At 37.7% G+C, this 22,548-nt stretch overlaps 1 pseudogene across 1 annotated transcript; it reads left to right on the forward strand.

The window, feature by feature from the left end:
* Window positions 1-11,099: 11,099 nt before the first annotated feature.
* On the forward strand, window positions 11,100-16,096 carry LOC308337480 (olfactory receptor 1S1-like; annotated as a pseudogene). Its single transcript has 2 exons — window positions 11,100-11,229; window positions 15,267-16,096. The product of its transcript is annotated as an olfactory receptor 1S1-like (transcript).
* The last annotated feature ends 6,452 nt before the right edge of the window (window positions 16,097-22,548 follow it).

Here is a 22,548-nt window from a genome sequence, read left to right on the forward strand (position 1 = left end):
TTGTGATCTCTGTCTGTCAAATAAATAAATAAAATCTTTTAAAAAAAAAGTTAGACATACAAGTCTAAACTGTGAAACTAGGAAAAAAAAAAACAGAGCAGCCTTGTTTATCTAGCTATTGTAGCCATTGAAAAAATAAAGAGTATCATCGAAACCAAGATAATGTGTTCAAATATATGACAGAAAATCTTGTGCACATTGTACTATAATCAGATGAAGATCAAAAAGCACTCAGAGAGACAAACTGATGGTTTTAGAGGGAAAGGGAGAGGGGAGAGGGGATGGGTGAGCCTGGTGGTAGGTATTAAGAAGGGCATGTATTACATGGAGCACTGGGTGGTATATGTAAACAATGAATCTTGGAACACTACACCAAAAACTAAGGACATATTGTATGGTGACTAATATAACACAATAAATTATGTTTCATAATTTTAAAAAGTCAACAACAGGGGCGCCTGGGTGGCTTATTTGGTTAAGGCCTCGACCTTTGGCTCGGGTCATGATCCCAGGCTCCTGGGATGGAGCCCCGCATCGGGCTCTCTGCTCATCAGGGAACCTGCTTCCCGAATCTCTCTCCCTCTGCCTGCCTCTCTGTCTACTTTTGATCTCTGCCAAATAAATAAATAAAACCTTAAAAAAAAAAGGTCAACAACACTGTTTCATATATATATGAAACAACCAAAAGGGAAAATATATACAATTGAGAACTCTCAAAACACACCAGTCAGAACATATAAATAAATAATGAAACATATGAGATAAATGTATAAAGCTCACTAGATGAGTCATCAAAAAAAATGCACAACAAGCACAACAGGGAACATATTCAGTATATAATCACAGGACAAAATATATGACCTCAGCATAATACGAATTAAAACACAATGTCCCCCAGCTTGGTAGTATACGTGTAATAAACACCACTGTTGGGAAACAGGTCACCACACAAATTGCTGGTGAAATATCTGGAATACATTATGAGAGTGTGTAACTGCTCTTTGCCCAAGTAATTCCATTTGCAGAAATATACACCCAAGGATATATCCCAAAATAAATGAAAATAATGTATGCAAAAATGTTCATTATATTGCTGTTTAAATATTCATCTGCTGTGTATGTATATCTGTAAATCACTTTGTCATATGTTTAGGGGATTCAACTATGTAGAAGACCCAATCCCTGCCGTCAAGTAGCCTATAATATAACAGGGAAGACAACTGTATGTGTAACATGTTCTTTCATGGAAATAAAGACAAAAAGCTACAGGAGCAAAAAAGAACTGATTTTATTCCATGGGGCTGGAGCAGGGTGGAGGTTGGGAAAAGAAAGTTATTATGGAGGGGGTAGCATTGAACCAGAACCTTGAAATGTGAGTAGAGTTTGGTGCAAAATAGGAGTGGTTAAAAGACATTTCATGAAAGATTCCAAATGCTCAATAACTGGAGGCTGGCTAAACACACTACTGGATATTAACAGGGTGGGTGGCTATAAAATCATTAGAATCAACCAAAAGAAATATATTTGTGAAATAACCTCAAGCCACAAAAAAAGCCATGACTGGACCTGAAAAAAAGTCAGACAGGCAGGCACTCAAATTGCTGGATATCCATGTTTGATTCACTAAAGTTGCTCAAGTTTCATAATTTTAAAAAGTCAACAACACTATATAAACGTGAGGGCTAAAGCAAGCCTAAAGCATTGCTGTAATCCTTCTCTGAGATTAAACATTCAGTCAGGAGGGCTGTGAATTTTGGGTTTCTGCAGTATCTTCAGGAAAGTAAGAGTCGCAGTTGCTTGTAGTTACCGTAGGGGGCTGGATTCTGTGCTTCCTTCACTTTCAAATCTATGAATGAACACAAATCATCTCCTATGAACGAGCAGCTTGATGTGCTGCTCCCCACACTCTTCACCCTCTCTCCCCATTACATCCTAGCCTACTAAATCCTCTTCTATTTTAGCAAAGCAATTGCAATGCCCAGTCTCCAAAATCCCTGAGTAATGGGACAGGAGTTAGGAGGACTCAGAACATCTGTCTTGTTTTACTAAGTCTACTGACAGAAAAAACAAAAGCACCTGGGATTGGGAACCTTAGTTTATGTAAGCTTGGAATTCATCAGCTCTGATTTCTGTCTGCTACATTCTTACCCAAATTTATTGTGTGTTCCCTCTGCAGACATAAAATAGAAATGTGAAAGGCAATTTAGTTACTTAAAGAAAAACTTGTCTCCCTGGCTGAAGTTTTTCAAGTTCTAGGCCCCAGGCAGACACATCAAAATAGATCAGTGTTTACTGTACAGCCCAAATCAGTGACTCTCTGTGAAAGGGCCTGCCCCATTGTTTGCTCCCCTTCATTCCAGATGGAAGGATTTTGAGGAAATGCAAAATGCCACAAACTCACCTGCAATGTCTTGTCATTTGTATCAAGGTCATATCTAACATTTAGCACTGTTTTCCCCCAGCGGTTTTTGCTGGCAGGACTGAGGCTATTAGCTTCTTGGACTTCTATCCATATAGCCAGCCACTCATGGGCCAACTGTGTGGTGTTTAACACAAGCAATATATGTCATATAATACAGAATCATTCTCCCCTGAGGGAATCCAGGCTAATTGAAAGCCTACTGTGTAAATAATCTCTCTTTCCATAACTGTACCTTATGTTTCTGTAAGTGTTAAAAAAAAAAAACTCATGCCACTAATTCTTTTCATCCAAATCCCACTCAAATCTAGCACTATACTTTCACTGTTCCAACACCCCTGTGAGATTAGTGGGCCAGTGATGGTACACACTTACACAGCTGGGCTGTTTTGATCAGACCATATCTTCAGGTCCCAAATTAGAAAGAGTAATGGGCAGATGGCCTGAAGAGATGGGCCTGGGCCTCAGCTCTGCCACTAACTAGCTGTCTGATATTTGGCTAATAACTTCCTCTTTCTTGTCCTCAGTTTCCTTATCTGTAAAACAAGATATTAAACTGAATAATTTGCAGTTTTTCCCCACTCCTAAGATTCAGTGAGTTTAAGTTCATAGACATGTTTCAGAGGCAGCCCCCTATGAACAAAATGTAGCATTATAAAGTTGAAAATATATTGGTTTTGCAGTAAAATATACTTGTGCTATTATGTGTCTTGTCTTATATATTGTTTTTCCTCAAGTATCTAATTCTCCCATTTTGATTTGACTAATTTGCTATACAGTTATTTTCATTTTTTCCCTACAGCAGTATCAGATGCTATGACTATAAATATCATTTTAGTAAAATAAGTCAGATTAATTTATGCAGCAGATACTTAACTGAGTGTCTATTATGTCCTAGGCACTAAGGATGCATAGTGAACAAGATAGACAATATCCCTGTTTTCATGAAGCAAGCATACTTGTGGTGGAGACATATAATAAGCAAATATATAAATATATAATGTAATAGAAGTGCTACAAAATAAACACATTGAATGTCATGATGAAAAATTAAAAAAGGGTTTCCAGTTAAAAGCAGTGGATTAGACATTCACATTTATGTATAAATGACCCAAAATAAACTATTTTAGAGGCATAAACCCATGAAGAAAAACAAACAGGAAACATTTATGAAAAGCATTTTAGGAAAAGAAAAGCAAAAAAGCAACTATTAACAGATTGGGAGAACCAAGAAACCTGAATCTTAAAACAACAGTGAGAAAATAAACAACACAATTTGCACCAACGATCTCCCAAAAGGCTGAGATATTGGCAGCATCCAGTCACCACTGGGTACTTCTATAAGTGAGGGTGAAAGTGGGGCTGAAAACATGGGAATTGTTTGAAAGATGGTTTACAGAGCAAGTAAGCCTCCAAATCCCCTCCTCATTTCTTCACAGCAGGGTAATTCTCCTACATGCTTCCTTGTTACAGAAGACTCTTCACAGTGGAGCAATTCCCCTACATAATTCCCTCTTACCAAAGAGTAGAAACTTATTCTGATCATTAAACTAACAAGGTTTTTGGGCTGGGTGACTCAGCTAGAACTCAGTTTGTGATCAAGCTATCTACTGTATGGTGAGACCACAAGACTTCTCCTGTTTAGTTCCCAGAAACCTGCAGCCAAGGCTTGCCCCAGGTAGAAGATTGGAAGGTTATTTTCTGAGAAAATTTGATCACCTTATATAAAATTATCTAAAAATAACTAGAAGTTCACCAACATGGGCCCACCATGACAAAAACTTTTAATTAAAAAAAAAACAACAAAAACTTTTAATCAGCTTTTTTGTGTCCCACTCAAATATAACCAAACATCCAAGGACCCCAAGACATAATTTTTTAGTGTATCATAAGAGGAAGAGATCAAAACAAAAAAGTTAAGAAAGATAACTTAGGGGGGAACATATCTCAGGGAGAGGAAAACTTTCAAAATCACTAAGATCATCAGAAACATAAAAGAAGGTATTATAGTCATTAAAGAAGAATAGTAACTATAAAAAATAAACATTGAATAAAGGAGTTCTTGGATATAAGACACAACAGAAATAAAACTTCAATAGCCATAATGGAAAATAAAGTTGAGGATTTCTCACAAAAACTAGACCAAAGAAACAGAGATAGAAAATAAGAAAAAAAAATTTAATTTAGAAGATCAAATCAGGAGTTCCAACATAGCAATGATGGATTTTCCTAAAAGAGAACAGAGAAAATGAGGAAGAAATTATTTTAAAAACCATTTGAGAAAAATTCCCTGAAGAAATAATTTCTAGATTAAAAGGGGCAATTGAATACCCAGCAAAACTGATGAAAATAGATCCACACTAAGGCATACCACATTGAAATATAAGAACACCGGAGACCAAGAGATTATATCTGAATGACAAAAGTTGAGTAAGAAAGCAAGGAGGAGTAAGGGCCACAGAGATGGCCATAATCATGGCATTGCATAAACTATATCCAATGCATTAAATGCATCTCTCTACTCTAAAAGGATATCAGACACATGAAAAAATGTTCAACATCATTAGCCATCAGGGAAATTCAAATCAAAACCACACTGAGATACACCAGTTAGAATGGCCAAAATTAACAAAGCAGGAAACAACAAATGTTGGCAAGGATGTGGAGAAAAGGGAACTGTCTTACACTGGGATGCAAGCTGGTACAGCCACTTCAGAGAACAATATGGAGGTTTCTCAAAAAGTTGAAAACAGAACTACCCTATGACCCAGCAATTGCACTACTGGGTATTTACCCCAAAGATACAGATGTAGTGAAAAGAAGGGGCACATGCACCCCAATGTTCATAGCAGTAATGTCCACAATAGCCAAACTGTGGAAGGAGCCAAGATGCCCTTCAACAGATGAATGGATAAAGAAGATGTGGTTCATATAGACAAAAGAATATTACTTAGCCATCAGAAGGGATGAATATCCACCATTTGCAGAGACATGAATGGAACTGGAGGGGATTATGCTAAATCAACCAGAGAAAGACAATTATATGGTTTCACTCATATGTGGAACATAAGAAATAGCATGGAGGATCACAGGGGAAGGGGCGCAGAAACTGAAGAGGGTGGGAATTAGAAGGTGAGACAAACCATGAGAGACTATGGACTCTGGGAAACAATCTGAGGGTTTCCGTTGGGGAGGGGGGTTAGCCTGGTGATGTGTATTAAGGAGGGCATGTATTGCAATGAGCACTTGGTGTTCTATGCAAACAATGAATCATGGAACACTACATCAAGAACTAATAATGTACTGTATGGTGACTAACATAATAAAAAAAAAAGAAAAAGTGAATTGGGGCAAAGTGGAGGGGGAGAATCTTGGAACACTGAAAAAATAAAATTAAATTTAAAAAATAGAATAAAAACAAAAAATAGATTACTATAAACCATATATACTAACAAATTGGATAACTTAGGGAAAAAACAGATAATTCCTAAAAATGCACAAGTTACCATGGTTGAATGAATCTTGAATCCAAGAAATAAGAAATCTTAGACCAATAATAAGAATGAAAGTTGATTTTGGAATCAAAAATTGCCCAGCACAGAAAAGCCCAAGACCATATGGTTTCATTGGTGAATTCTACCACATAATTAACAAAATAATAAATGAAAATCTTTATCAAAATCTTACAAATAATAGAATAGAGGAAACACATTCAAAACCATTCCATGAGACCAGTAGTACCCTGATACCAACCCCTGAAGATCTGGACTCTAATGGATTCTCAAGAATATGAACTCAAATTGGTGGCATTAGATTTCCTTTCCTTAGAGATCCCATGGCAGGTCTTGTTTAGGAGATAGTAATTTTCTTAGTCTGCTCAGGCTGCCACAACAAAATAAATTAAACAACAGGAATTTCTTTTCCTCCCAGCTCTAGAAACTGGGAGTGCAAGATTAAGGTGCCAGCATGGTTGATTTCTAATGAGAGCACTCTTCCTGGCTTGCAAACAACCACTTTCTTCTTGTGTCCTCACATACGGAAAGAGAGCACTCTCTGGTATCTCTTCTTTTGAAGAGAGTATAAGAATTTTCAGGGGCAGGGGTACACAATTCAGTCCACAGCGGTAATGAAACTTGCAGAGCAAAGAGGCAAAGGGTCAGGCAGTACTAAATGATACACAGTTGAGTGAATAGAGTCTACAATCATATTCCTTCCAGATTTATCTGTCTATGGAGCTCACTAAAGTACTCTATCCAACTCCCAGCACTTTCCTCTCCATCCTCCCACTCTTCCAAACCACCATGTGATAAAGATAAAGACTACTGTACTCTAAAATCATCTGATGGGATCAAGTTTCATAGACAGAAAAGGAATTCCTTTGTGTTTAATAGATAATAAAGCCAATATCTATATTAAGGAAGTAATATGTCCAAAGCCACTCTGAAAATAAGGTTTCAAGCCAGAATTGAGACACAAAGCTCTTGTATCCCAACAAAATATTATTTTCCTTCTACAGACTTAGCTAATGTTCTAAGAGACCAATGCCTCAGGTTGGTTCTGAGAGAATTCAACATATATTTAAGGGCTGCTAAAATGCTGGGTCACTGTGACACTTAGTCTGATTTTAACTGTTCAGTTCCATCTTCCTGGACATTCTATCAAGTAACTGAAAATCAGGGAGATCCCCTTCCTCCACCAGCCTTAAATTTCATTAAGGAAGAAGTACACTATGTACTTGTTCCCTTGGCACTTCAGGTGGCAAATTTGATCCTTTCCCAGGCCTGTTAGAAACATGCAAGCTCCTTGGTCTCCTGCCAACTGTCTTCAAGGACAGTGTGCTCTCTAAAACCCACATGACAATAAATATTACCTAATATAGACCAGTAATTCCATACCACAGTTGAAAATATCAATATTATTACTAAGATTTGAAGCATTGACTAGAAAATAGTCCCAGTGATCTACAGATTATGACACAGTTACGGGTGTCACCTTCCCAAAACTCATGTTCTCCAAGGAACATTTTATGATAAAAATCCACCTAAATCTGACTACTTAGTTACTCCACTTTGCACTCTATTGCTTACCCTTGTTAAGTTGTTGCTTTGAAAACACTATTGTGGTATTCAGGGTTGTCGGGCAAGTGTGTGCTCTCCCTAACAGACTTGTGAGTTCTATATAGCCGTGTCTGAGTACGGTCTTCAACATCTGTGCTTTATGTGTTCTAAATTTTCCTTTCTTAATATTTCTTTTTACAGATAGAACAATCTAATATTATGAGGAAGAATAAGAGGTAAGGATTGGCCAAATATGCACCAAATATAGCATACTGAATAGTAAAATGTGACACCATCTGCTATGATTCTCTGCAATGATAGTAGCTAAGTGGTTAAACTTTGATGTCCATGTATTTCCCTCCTTACCCCCCTTCTACAGTCCTTCTATGTCCCAAAGTTTCCCTTATGTAATTGCCAAAAAAACCTTGATAAAGGGGTTAAATTGATGGAGCAGGAACGCCATAGGTAATCAGCCCTTGCTCTCCCACTCTTCTCAGTGTCTCCTTTTTATTTTTTTTTTTCTTGCTGCTAGAGATGTTTGTGGGGGAGGAAGAGAAGAAGGCAAGAGGGAATTTACTGGATCCTCAAGCATTCTCTGCCAACTGGATGAAAGAGAGGAGACCTATGGGTTGCTTCTCTCACTTCATTTCCTCTTCCCTAATCCTAAAGAATAGTTTTCATACTGCCTCCTTCTCCCATTAGTGAAACAATGAATAAATGGATAGTCTGGGTGTTCATCTTGAAGAGGTTTTCAATGAAGTTATAAGCAGAGATTGGCTCTGATTTAGTTGGCAAGCTAACTGCTTCTAGTGTTTTTAAAAAAACTTTTATTATGCAGATTACTTAAAGCTGTGCTTAATCTTTTTCTTTTCTTTCTCCTGTTTCCTCATTTCAAACAGAAACCTACTTCTATAACTACCTCCAGATGAACTTTCTTAGCTACAACACTCTTTTGTAGTAAACCCCCTACTCCCACACACAACATAGACTAAATGATTAGGCAGAATGTAATTTTTTTGTCATGAACTCTCTAAGTGGGCAGGCCCCACACATACTCTCTGGTCACTTGAAATAGGGATGCAGTTCTTTAGGGAGCCTCCAAACAAAGAATTGGAGCCACAAAAGAAAGGACTACTTATTTTGCCAAGTATTTCTGATATTAGTCCTTCCCTGGTAATTGTCAGTCGGCTCTGAACTCCGGTTCTCCCACAACACAAAATCATTCTTGCTGTTCCTCCTAGATGCTGCGGCCAAATATCATTAATCAGCTGGTACACACAAAGACCTTCACAATTATACCCAACCTGTTACCTTCTACCACTATCTCCTGTAGTACAGCCATACCAGACAACTCTAAATTACTGCATACATCATGTACTTTGAGGCCTCACACTTTTCTCCTCTATATCTTTACAATAGGGCTTTGTAAGGACCTATTTTATATTTTTATATTTTAGGAAGAGGCTTTCATTGAGGTTAAACAAAAACCTTGTTGTTTAACCCTTAAACTGTCCCTGCTTCCCTTCCCCCAGGGGCTTCACTTAAAAACAAGTCCCGGAAACCAGCTCCAGGTAACAAAGCCCAGATACAAAGGTGGGTCAGGCCAGGTGGAGACATCTGATCTGTAGGGGGTTGCATACTGTCTCCCTAGCTACCAAGGAGTATGGGCCCCCACCCTTTGGGAACCCTTTTGGCGCCAATCCTAATCAAGGTGTAATAGGCTGATTCAAATGTCTACTAGGGTAGATCATAATTCAATTGGTCACCTAGCATCACTGTGGAGTTTCCTGTGTGTGTTACAATCTCATTGGTCACCTGTGCGTGGCCAGGCCCGACCGCATGGCCTTTGCCCTTAAAAGCTAGACTGTGAAACAGAGAAGGGTCGCCCTCTCTTGTAAGAGGTGAGGCCCCGAACGTTCGGTTAGATTCTTGATGCTTGGCGCGAAATAAAGCTTTGCTTGACCTTTGCTTTGTATCAGTCTCGCTCCTTTAATCACGGACCCGTTAAATGGGCATAACAGGCTTCAAATTGCTTTATATTCTTCAAGACTCATTTAAAAAGTCATTTTCTCTTTAAAGTCTTCCATGACCCCTATTACCAAACCAAATTAATTGTTCTATATATGACTTCTATTCTCCCATTAATTCAATCATTCACAAATTTTTGAGTACCAACTACTTGTCAGGCACTTTGCTAAGCATTGGGAATATAGAAGATGATAGACATGGTCCCCATCCTCATAGAATTTCTAGGATAATAAGAGGGATAAGTAGTTCCAATAAATACTTTTTATACGGAAAGTACAGGTGGCTATGAGATGTCACTGCAAGGATCTGACATAGACTTGAGAAGTCAGAGAAGGTCTATCTGAATAAAAAGTATTTAAATTGAGACCTGAAGTAGGAATGTGAATTAGCCATATACAGAGGGTATTACCTTCCAGACAGAGAATATGAGCGTATGAAAAGACAGCAAGGCAAAGAATTTGGGGGTTTCAAAGAACTGAGAAAAGGAGAGCACAAAATGGGAATTCAGGAGAAGGCCAGGCATTGTAGGCTGAATTAATAATTCTGGACATTATGCTTTATTCTCCACAGGGTGATACATGCTAAGATGGATTGGGCTTGTGCCAATGTCCCCATATGTACAGAACTGAATAAAGTGGGTCTCTGAGAAGAAGGAAAAATAATTCTGGACCTTAAATTAAGAGGAATAGGAAGTCACTAAAAGAGATTACCCTGGGACTATTCAGAGGTAACAAGTTAAGTACAGAGACATGCTAATCTCCTGGAATAGGATGATAAAGAGAAGTAGATGTATTTGAGTGATATTTAAGATTACGGTGACTCACATAACATAATAAAAATTTATTTTAAAAATGAATCTACAGGACTTAAATAAAGGTATCTTAAGAAATAAAGATAGGAGATTTCAAAATGATAAAAATCAATAATGCTATATTTTATTGAGGTAAGGAATAATAGGGAAGGGTCAAAATTGGTTTCAGGCAGTGAGGTGGGTAGACAATGAGTCTGGTTTTGAAAATACTGAATTTAAGGTGCTTATGAGATATACAAGTGAGTATAACAAATAGGTGCATGGTTCTAGAACCCAAAAGAGAGAGTTAAGGATCTTATTTATTTGTCAGAGAGAGAGTAAGAGAGCACAAGCAGGCAGAGTGGCAGGCAGAGGCAGAGAGAGAAGCAGGCTCCCTGCTGAGCAAGGGGCCTGATGTGGGACTCGATCCCAGGACCCCAGGATCATAACCTGAGCTGAAGGTAGTGGCTTAACCGACTGAGCCACCCAGGCATCCCCAAAAGAGAGAGTTAAATTAGGTTTAAGAAACAATCATCAGCATAAGGATGGTTACTGAAGTCATGAAAGTGGATGATTTTAGGGAGAGAGTAGAATGAGCAAAGAAGAACTCTGTGACATCACAACAAACATTAAAATGTTACATGAAGAAGCCACAAAAGGAGATGGAGAAAGAATGGTCAGAGAAATAAAAGGAAAACCAGGGGAGTGAGATTCTCAAAATCCAATGAAAGAGGGTACACCAAGAAAGAAGGCAATCATCTGAGATGAATACTGTTGAGTTGCCAAGAAGGGTGAATTTAGCAGCATGGGTGTCACTGTGACCTTATTGAGAGCTATTTCAGTGGAGTCGTGTGGGGAGGAAGACAGATTGGAGTGGGTCGAGGTGAAGAAATTGAGACAGAAATGTAGGCAATTCAAGAAATTTGTGTTTAATGGTAGGAGTGAGATTGTTCAGTAACTGAGAGGGCTAAGGGATCCAAGAGGGCTTCACTTGTTTGTTTGAACATAGGAGACTATAATATGTTTAAAAGCTGAAAAAAATGCAGTAGAGAAGGATTGCTTGAAGATATAGGAAAGAAATCAACTGATGGCATAAATCTCCTGGGAAAGCAAAAGGGGAAGAGATCCAGAATATAGATGAAGGGACTAGCTTTTTATTAAAAGGAAGGCTATCCCTCCATGATAACATTAAGAAAAAAAAGAGGGTGACTGAAACCTAGAGGTTTGGAGGTAGAGTGAGAAATTAAGAAAATTAAGAAATAAACAGTGAGAAATTCTGCCAGGATTCAGGAGAGGGAGAATGACAGGAGAGAAGTTTGAGAATATATTTTTTGCCAAATTCCCAGAATGCCTTCTTTTTCTAGAGCTCCCCCATGATTACTAGGAGATAATGTAATGCAGTAGTTAAGAAAAGGGAGCAAGAGCAAGAGTTTCTGGTAAGAACCTTGGCTCTACAATCAACTAAGTTGTATGACCTTGTGCAAATCACTTTTTTTTTTCAATTTCCCCATCTGTGAAAAAAAATCATATTTTTACCTCCCTCAATTTTATTATAAAAATTAATTGAGTTAAGGGGCACCTGGGTGGTTTGGCCAGTTAAGTGACCAACTATTGGTTTCAGCTCAGTTCATGATCTCACGGTCGTGAGTTCAAGCCTGCCGTGGGACTCAGTGCTCAGCATGGAGGGTGCTAGAGCTTCTTTCTCTCCCTCTCTTTTTGCCCTTCCCCCACTCATGCACATGCTCGCTCGCTCTCTCTCTCTCCAATAAATAAATAAATAAAATCTTTCAAAAAGTTAATTGAGTTAATATACATGAGGGGTTTAAAACGGTGCCTGACAAATAATAAGCACTCTAGTGTTGCTTTCATTATTACTCCTCTCCAAATATCATCTGAGTCAGTTTGTTATTGGATTACATGGAGATGCAAAGGGAAACTATTAGGTATGAGGGGAAGTGAAGTTTTTCTTCAAAAGTTGTTGATATTTTCATTTTCTAACTAGAGTAAAAATACAACAGGGACATAAGGTTTCATATATATATGTGTGTGTGTGTGTGTGTGTATACACACACATATATATACATACACACACAGTATATATGTATACACACATGGTATATAATCACACAGAGATACACATTATGTAAATGCATGTATTTTATACATATATGTATGGGATATATATTTTACATATATAAATATATTTATATTTACATATTTTTTTTTCAAGAAATCAGTGAATACCGGTATATCACAGTAGGGAGGACTCGGCCCATAGAGGATGGAATTGACAGTGGTTTCTTTCTTTCTTTTTTTTTTTAAGATTTTGTTTATTTATTTGACACAGAGAAAGAGAGATCACAAGTAGGCAGACAGGCAGGCAGAGAGTGAGGCAGAAGCAAGCTCCCTGCTGAGCAGAGAGCCCAATGCAGGGCCCGATCCCAGGGCCCTGAGATCATGACCTGGGCCGAAGGCAGAGGCTTAACCCACTGAGCCACCCAGGTGCCCCTTGACAGTGGTTTCTAATAAGGAGCTTAGAGGATTGCCTTGAGCCCTAGGGTGATCCTTTTCTTTTTTTTTTTTTTTAATTTTTTTTTTTTTTAGGATTTTATTTATTTATTTGACAGAGAGAGATCACAAGCAGATGAAGAGGCAGGCAGAGAGAGAGAGGAGGAAGCAGGCTCCCTGCTGAGCAGAGAGCCCGATGCGGGGCTCGATCCCAGGACCCTGGGATCATGACCTGAGCCGAAGGCAGAAGCCTTAACCCACTGAGCCACCCAGGTGCCCCGGTGATCCTTTTCTAAATACAGCACAGAAATACCACCACCAGTTGAGGTTTTCAATTCTATTCCAGCCCTCTTCTCTTTTTATATTTTAGGAGGAAAAGTTCACATTCATGGCTGGAAAAATCACTGATTTTTTTATGTGGAGATGCTGGAACTGCTTCTTTCTGGAGTAGTTTTGGAAATAGTCACAAAACATCTGGGTAAGTTCCATAGGAGGGGGACCTCAACCTAAATACATAAATGTTTGCTTCCCGCATTTACTGCAAGAGTATTGTGCTTAATTAGTGACTTGGATATAAAGATTGAAAGACTGAAGATACTTACATGTTTGGTTGGAAAATACGGTGCCAGCTTGAGGAGAAGAGAGAATAAACAGTTAAATGGAACAAACTTATATGGTGCCTGGAAGGTCAAATCAGAAATGTGGACTGTCAAACTGTGCTACTACAATTTGCATTAGTGAAAAGCCTAGATTACATGTACGTAATAATATGCCACTTTATTATTTTCAGTACATTCTGTACATATGAAATGACTAAATGTTGCCTAGCAGAGGTCCCACTAGACCTGATCCTGCTTGATTTATAATTAGCACATTTATTTGTTAGTATGCAAATGAGTACTGCTATAGTACTTGGGAAAAATTGTGTTGTTAAGTAAATGCAGCATTCCTCCTGCAGTTTTGCTCCAGCTATTCATTAGTGCTGCAAACCTCTTTTTTTTTTTTTTTTGGAGAGTACAACATTAAATAGCAAACCAGCAGAAGTACGTGAATTTATACAATGGCAGTCCAGTTGTGTTAGACTGGGAAGGTGGTATGAATGCAGGGTAGAGCTTTAAGTAGCAAGTGTGTAAAACAGATCTCACAGCAGCACAGAGAAGGTGCAACTTGGAATAAGCAGGGAAAAATCCTTCCATTTGTAAACCCATTTACTCTCATTTAAACTCACACAGAAGCAAAAACACTTTGGCATCAAGATTCAACATCTAGCTCCATCACTTACTAGCTTTTGACTTTGGTCCAGCAAGCTCTCACGTGCCTAGAACATAGGTTTTGCTCTTCACAAACGTGAAGACATAAGCTGTATAGTGGCAATATAGCATAGTGGCTAAGCAAGAGGGCTCTGAAGTCAGACCAACCAAGCTCAGAATCCTGACCACTACACTAGCTATGTATCATTGTCATCAAGTTATTTAACCCCTTAATCTTTGATTTCTTCATCTGTAAATGGAACATCTTAGTAGCCCTGCTTAACTCAGAGTTGTGGTGAATATTTAATAAGATAATCCACAAAAAGCACTTAGTAAGGTGCCTGCAACATACTAAGCCTTAAATAAACACTAGGTCTTAAAGTGTTAGCCTTAAATATTCTTCATTTTGGCTTATGACCAATCAATTCCGCTATGAATGGTCTTGTTAAAAACGCTAAACATTACCTCTGTGTAGCTTAATTCAATGGACATCTTTACATGATGTTAGCAGCACTTAATTCAGATGACTAATTTCCTTTTTTGAAATGTAAAAACTAAGAAGATTTCAGGAAGATGTGAGGAAGTGTTAATTACTTAAAGGATAAAATTTTGGATCAGGTGTTGGAAGAGGATTGTGGGATCTCTGTCTCTGGAACACTAAGATGTGATCAGCTATACTATCACATGCGTATCGAATACTCAACTGCCCAAAGACAGAAGCTGTATTAAATGTTCTCTGAAGATTTCTTTTTGCTTTTAAAGTCTATGATTTTTCCAAATTATTGAACAATAGCAGCTACTATTTGTGCAGAGACAGCTAAAATATAGACATGGGTATTTAGAATGTGCCCTGCAATTCTCACAAAAACAGTATTCTCCACATTTTAAAATTGATGAAATTGGCTTCGAAAAGCACAAATAACAAAGTCATGAAAATATTGAGTGGTAAATTCAGAATATTAATTTTTTCATTTATTCACTCATTCTTATATAAATCCAACCAATATTTGGGCACCTATCACATGTCAAGCATCATCTTTAGTACTGGACTATAACATTGAACATAGTAGATAAAATTCATGACCTTGTTGGACTTGTATTTTAGTAGGAAGAGAATATGAGCCAGTACTATCTGGTTCCAAGACCTTGATTCAGTTCTATAACCTAGTATAATGTCCTCCAACTAGCTTTTGTGTTATGTTACTGTTGTACAGTGAGGTTGAATTTTCCCCTTTTTAGAGAAAGCAGAACCATGCACCAAGGAAACCAAACTATTTCCAAATTTTTGGACTCACTGTGGGGTCTGAACAGCAGAAGCTTGTTTCTATGCTATTTCTGTGCGTGTATCTGGTCACCATGGTAGGAAACTTACTTATCATCGTGGCTATTATCAATGATGTTCACCTTCATAACCCCATGTACTTCTTCCTTGCCAATCTATCCTTCACTGACATCTGCTTCATAACCACTACAATCCCCAAGATGTTGGTAGACATCCAAAGCAAGAGCCCAACCATCCTTTGCAGGATACCTTACACAAATGTACTTTTTTATGTTGCTGGTGGACCTGGACAATTTCCTCTTGGCAGCCATGGCATATGACCATGGATATTGATCAGAAAAAAATCCCACACTTTTTCTGTGACCTGGTACCCATTTTAAGGCTTGCTTGCTCACTCAAGCCATGACTTGACAATCTTAATTGTTGGGGGAGCAGTTATCTTTATCCCCTTTGCCTTTGTTATTGTCTCCTATGCCCTTATTTGTTGTACTGTACTTGGGATTCCTTCAGCAAAGGGGAAGTGGAAAACACTCTCCACTTGTGGCTCCCATCGCATAGCTGTGGCCCTTTTTATGGATCCATCATTAGGGTGTACTTTCTGTCCTCTTCTCCTACTCAATAGAAAGAGGTAAGGTAGCTGCCATCATGTACACAATTGTAACTCCCATGATGAACCCCTTCATTTATAATCTAAGGAACAAGGACATGAAAGGAGCACTGAGGAGACTATTCAGCAAGAAAACATTTTTCTGGATATGGTAAGCCCTGCCATAAGAGACACCTCTATCAAACTTTTAGCCTTGGATTAGCACATAGAGGGTCCAAAACCTCAGGCTACTGTGCTATTATGGCAGTTTCTTTCTCATCCATTTCCTGCCCCCAATCCAGATTTAAGACTCTAGATGGGATTCATCTCTCCATTAAAAATAACAACAACAATAACAAAACAAAAATATTCCTTTATTCCACAGTTTTTTACCACTTACATATAGTTTTCCCTGAATAAGTTCATGGTTGTATAGTCAGTACTTACTGATTGTTCTCTAATTTTTGTTTTGTGTTTCCCTTTTGTCTCTACCAAACCCTACATGTTAGGTCAATGATGGAAGGAACAAAGGAAGAAAGGAAGGAAGGAAGGAAAGAAGGAGTTGATAATAGCTCATGTATCTTATAGGTAATACCATGTTAGAGTTCACAACTTCCAAACAGTAACTTGATTCTCACAATAACTCCTTGAGTAAACCACCATATCATTCTCACACATGAGATAAGAAAAAAGATGTACTAGTAGAAGAAAAGCAAGCTAAGAGAAAAACAATCACGTCACTTGTCCTGCTCAGAGCTGTACAGAGGTTCTCCACTGAAGATAAAGTTCTTCAGCATTTAAGATCCTCTACCACCTGAACACATTTATATTGCCAGAAGTTTGAACCATCATTCATTAACCCCTCCCTCGCCATCCTGAACACTTTTTTATTCTTTAAGCTGTCTACAGATTTGCATGACTCTTGTCTTGTACATGTTATACCTTTTCCCTGGAATATCTGTTCCACTTCCTTCCTACAGACATTTGATGCTTTTAAAAAGCTCCACCTCATGCCTTACATTCTCTGTGAATTCCTTCATAATTCTCCCATTGCTCTAGGTAAAATTTCCCCTTTCTCTTCTAGGCTCCTGTAGCACTTCATTTTGTTATTGCATTATTTATTGCAATGAATTATAATTATCAGGATATTTGTTGATCTATCCAAGATGTTCCAAGCTTGCTGTGGGGTACAGTGACTAATATTTTTATTTAGGGCCAAGGGCCTTTTTCTTTTTTGCCAAGACCCTTTCTTTGGCTGCAAGCTGACTGATTGAGTTCTGTGTAATCATTCTTGCATAGATCTTACCCTTATACATAATCTTTGACTTCTAGTTTCAGTCTCTTTAAAGTGAAGCAAGAACTTAGAGACACTTGCAAAGCAAGCTAAGTACATAATCCTCCTTGGATAGTTTTTAATTTTGTTCCCAATTATTTACATCTAACTCAATAACAATATTTTTAATGACCTACCTTTATTTAGCTCCTCTAATTCTTAGCTATATGACTTTGGGTAAGTCATTTCACTTATTCAGTCCTCAAACTTCTTCACGTGAAAAATGAGGTTAATAATACCCATCTCAGTGATATTTTTCAGGGATCAAGTCAAATAATGTATATAAAGTGCCTGCACATGTTATATGCTTAACAAATGTGAATACCCTTCTTCCCTTCCTTACATCTTTAGACCTTGAGGGTCCAAAAGATCATTAACTGTGTTCCAAGTCATCTGGAAGTTTACCTCAAAGATCATAGGGATTTAAAAAGCTTTCCAAAAGAAGTAAAGAAGATAACTTGAAAATAAAAATAGATGTGGAAGAATGAGAAGAGTTGTATGAAGAATCAGGAAAGATAAAATAATCCTCAACAAAATATTAGCAAGCTGCATTAAACAATATATCAAAAGGATCATATACTATGATAAAGTGGGATTTATTCCACAGACACAAGGATGGTTCAATATCTGCGAATCAATGTAATACACCACATTAACAAATGAAGAATAAAAAATCATATGTACTGGCACAAAAACAGACACATAGACCAGTGGAACAGAGTAGAGAGCCCAGATATGGATCCTCAACTCTGCGGTCAAAAATCTTTGACAAAGCAGGAAAAAATATACAGTGGAAAAAAGACAGTCTCTTCAATAAATCGTGCTGGGAAAATTGGACAGCTATGTATAGAAGAATGAAACTCGACCATTCTCTTATACCATACACAAAGATAAACTTGAAATGGATAAAAGACCTCAATGTGGGGCAGGAATCCATCAAAATCCTAGAGGAGAACATAGGATGTAACCTCTTTTGATGTGATGATAATCACATCAAAAAATGGGCAGAAGACATGAACAAACACTTCTCCAATGAAGACATACAAATGGCTAACAGACACATGAGAAAATGTCCATCCTCATTAGCCATCAGGGAGATTCAAATCAAAACCACATTGAGATACCACCTTACACCAGTTAGAATGGCCAAAATCAATAAGACAGTAAACAACGTGTGTTGGAGAGGATGTGGAGAAAGGGGAACCCTCTTACACTGTTGGTGGGAATGCAAGTTGGTGCAGCCATTTTGGAAAACAGTGTGGAGATTCTTAAGAAATTAAAAATAGAGCTACCCTATGACCCTGCAATTGCACTACTGGGTAATTACCCCAAAGATACAGATGGAGTGAAAAGAAGGGTCATCTGTACCCCAATGTTCATAGCAGCAATGGCCACAGTCAGCAAACTGTGGAAAGAACCAAGGTGCCCTTCAACAGACGAATGGATAAAGAAGCTATGGTCCATATATACAATGGAATATTATGCCTCCTTCAGAAAGGATGAACACCCAACCTTTGTATCAACGTGGACAGGACTGGAGGAGATTATGCTAAGTGAAATAAGTCAAGCAGACAGAGTCAATCCTATGGTTTCACTTATTTGTGCACCATAAGGAATAACATGGAGGACATTGGGAGGTGGAGAGGGGAAGTGAGTTGGTGGAAATTGGAGGGGGAGACGAACCATGAGAGACTGTGGACTCTGAGAAACAAACTGAGGGTTTTGGAGGGGAGGAGTGTGGGGGTTTGGGTGAGCCTGGTGGTGGATATTAAGGAGGGCATGTATTGTATGGAGCACTGGGTGTGGTGCATAAATGATGAATTTTGGAACACAAAAAATTAAATCAAATTAAATTTAAAAAATCATATGACCATCTCAGCAGATGCACAAGAGCATTTGACAAAATTCAAAATCCATTCATGAGAAAAATTCTCAACAAAGTGGATTGAGAAAGAATGTACCTCAACATAATTAAGGCCATATATGACAAACCCAGTTAACATAGTGTACAGTGAAAAAGTGAAAGCTTTCCTCTACAATCAGGAACAAGACAAGGATGCCCAATCTTGCCACTGTTATTCAACATAGTATTAGAAGTCCTAGCCAGAACAATTAAGAAAGAAAAAGAAATGAAAGGCATCCAAATTAGGGGGAAAAAAAGAAGCAAAACTGGCACTATTTACAGATGACATGATATTATTTATAGACTACCCTAAATAGTCCATCAAAAAACTGTCCAAACTAATAAACTAATTAAGTTGCAGGATACAAAATCAATAAACAAAAATTTGTTGCATTTCTATACACCAATAATAAACTATCAGAAAGAGAAAGAAAGAAAGCAATCCTATTTGCACCAAGAAAGTAAAAATACCTAGGAATAAACTTAATCAAGGAGGTGAAAGATCTATATACTGAAAACTATAAGACATTAATGAAAGAAATTTAAGAAGACATAAATAAATGGAAAGATAATCCATGCTCATGGATTGAAACACTTGATATTGTTAAAATTTCCCATACTACTCAAGTAATCTACAGATTCAATACAATTTCTGGGAGCCTGAAGCAGAGATCCTCCTTTAAAGGTCACCTAGAAAACAGTATTAAGTTGGTATGCAATGGCAAGCAGATCAATCCATTGTCCCAATATATTAGCTCCATAGCCTCTCTTATCTCCTACATAGAACATAGCCTAATGCTGTGTATGCTGCAGAGGCTTTGAGAAATTTTCATACTCTGGCCACAAAATCTAATTTGGGGGAAATTAACCCCAAAAATATTCAAAAGAGAGAGATGATGTTTATTCTTATTTTTTTCAAAATTTATTTATTTATTTATTTGACACAGAGAGAGATCACAAGTAGTCAGAGAGGCAGGCAGAGAGAGAGGGGGAAGCAGGCTCCCTGCTGAGCAGAGAGCCTGATGCAGGACTCAATCCCAGGACCTTGAGATCATGACCTGAGCCAAAGGCAGAGGCTTAACCCACTGAGCCACCCAGGTGCCCCGGGAAACAATGTTTAGTACAAAGTCCTTAATTCTGAAGGTCACTACATTTTCTAACTCACTTGAATTTTTCATACTCCACTATGCAGTTAGTGACAAGTGCTTGGTTTCTGAAGTTCATTCCCTCATTTCATGTACGTTTTTTGAGAACCTTGTCTAGGCCATAAGTGCTTTACACTCTGGTAACAGATATGAAATATACAGTTTCTGCCCAAAAGAAGCTCACAGAGGTGGAGAGAGTCACAATATAGGATAAATAGTAATGTAAGGAACCATATGAGCACTGAGTCCAGGTACGCAGTGACTACATCTACTGCCCTTGTGTGGGACTTTGGGATACAGAGGCTTAAGACTCCCCAAGAGCTCAAACTAGTTTTCACATTGTTTTGGAATGGTCTCATTCTGAGGCAAATGATCTGCTAATTAAATCTGACCATGGAACTAAAATCCTCTATGTCCTCTAACACCTTGTCACACATTTCCTTTACACACAGTACCCTACTTACTTCTGTAGAAAATTTGTGCTTTTCAAACATGCATGTTTGCTTAATATTAGGCAGTTCTGACACACCAAAAGAATGTGCCCCTCAAGCTACTTGAATGCATTTGTATGACAAACAATGTATACACAAAACAATGGGGTGAACCAATAGCCCATGACTATGGAATATTACACAGCCTTCAAAAAGAATAAAATCTTGCTTTTTGCAACCATGTGAATTGTGCTAGAGTATATTAGGCTCAGCAAAATAAGTCAGTCAGAGAAAGACAAACACCATATGATTTCACTCATGTGGAAGTTAAGAAACAAACAGATGAACATATGGGAAAGAAAAAGAAAAAAGAGCCAAGTGCATATCTATCTCTCAGATCACCCCCCCCATCAACTTTTTAAAAAAGTCTGCCTCAGTAGGAAGTCATCCAGGTACCAAAGCACATTATTTAGCAGTATGAGATTACACTGTGGAAAAAGAATGAAGTCTGAGGTTAAGGATACATTTTAATAGGCTCAGTCATGAACACCTATAGTAAGGCTTGCTGATATGAGCTGAATTAATAAGTATATACACAAGAACAATTACCTGTTGTCATGGAGCAATGGTCTGGACTTTGCCACTGGCTTCATGGATAACTTTGCACCATTGTTCTCAAGATTTCCCCGTTTAGAAATTGATATTAAACCAAATCTTTTCAAAGGTTGTTTCTGACCTCAACATTCTATGATTCTCTTTTAGTGGTTTCTTGATAAAAATGTTGCCTAATGCTAATACTTAATATTGGTTCATAATGTTTGTAAAAGAAAGCTAAATAAAGATCTCACTGGAAGAGTTTCTGACTTCTGGTAATCCCAGTCTCTAGGATAACCACTTGTGACAGGAGTAAGACCTCAATGTGGGTTCTCTATTCCTGGAGCCTAATGTGTTCTTTGAACATTATGTTGTATACTGTTTTTAATATTCCTTAGGGAGTAATGCAGAAATTCTAACAAGATGCCAGACTTTATTTAAAAAAATTATACCAATCAGGCAATTACCTCTACTTTATAGCTTTTTTCCTTTTTACCATACAAGAAAGGAAAGGTCTACAGATTTAATTAGTTCAAAGTTTTCAATGTGTATATACAAGAGCATTTTTTTTCTCCTCACCCTTTATGAACCAATCAAAGAATAAGCATTTGAAATCTGAATCCAGGACAACTTAATACAGATCTTCCCAGAGTATTCATAAATTCACCAGGACATGAAAGAGAAAGTAATACAAGAGAAAGTCTATGTATCCACAAAACTGTACCTCTGTTTAGACAGTCATCTCAAATATGTATGTTCAGGGCAAGATAGGAGCCAAACTAGAGAATGTGTTAGCTTGAGTTAAAAAATAAGACCCATATATGCTTAAGTCACAGTGTAAAAACTATATATTGGTGATGATGGTATTAAAATAATTATCTATACCCATACTGATGAGAATTATTCACAAATCTATTAAAATCAAAAAGCACAGCATAGAGAATATAGCCAATAATATTGTAATAACTATGTATGGTGACAGATGGTGACTACATTTATTATCATGGTGAGTGTTTCATAATGTATGTAATTGTTGAATCACTGTGTTGTATACCTGAAACTAATATTGTATGTTGACTATATTCAATTAAAAGTTAAAACAGGAATGATTGGTGGAATGTATTCCGAAAGAAGGCTTTATGGAATATCAGGAAAATACGATGCCACAAACAAATGAATAAACAAACAAAAAGCAGAATCAGACCTGTAAATACAGAGAATA

This window comes from Martes martes, assembly GCF_963455335.1.
Source record: "Martes martes genome assembly, chromosome: X".
NCBI classification, from domain to species: Eukaryota; Metazoa; Chordata; class Mammalia; order Carnivora; family Mustelidae; genus Martes; species Martes martes.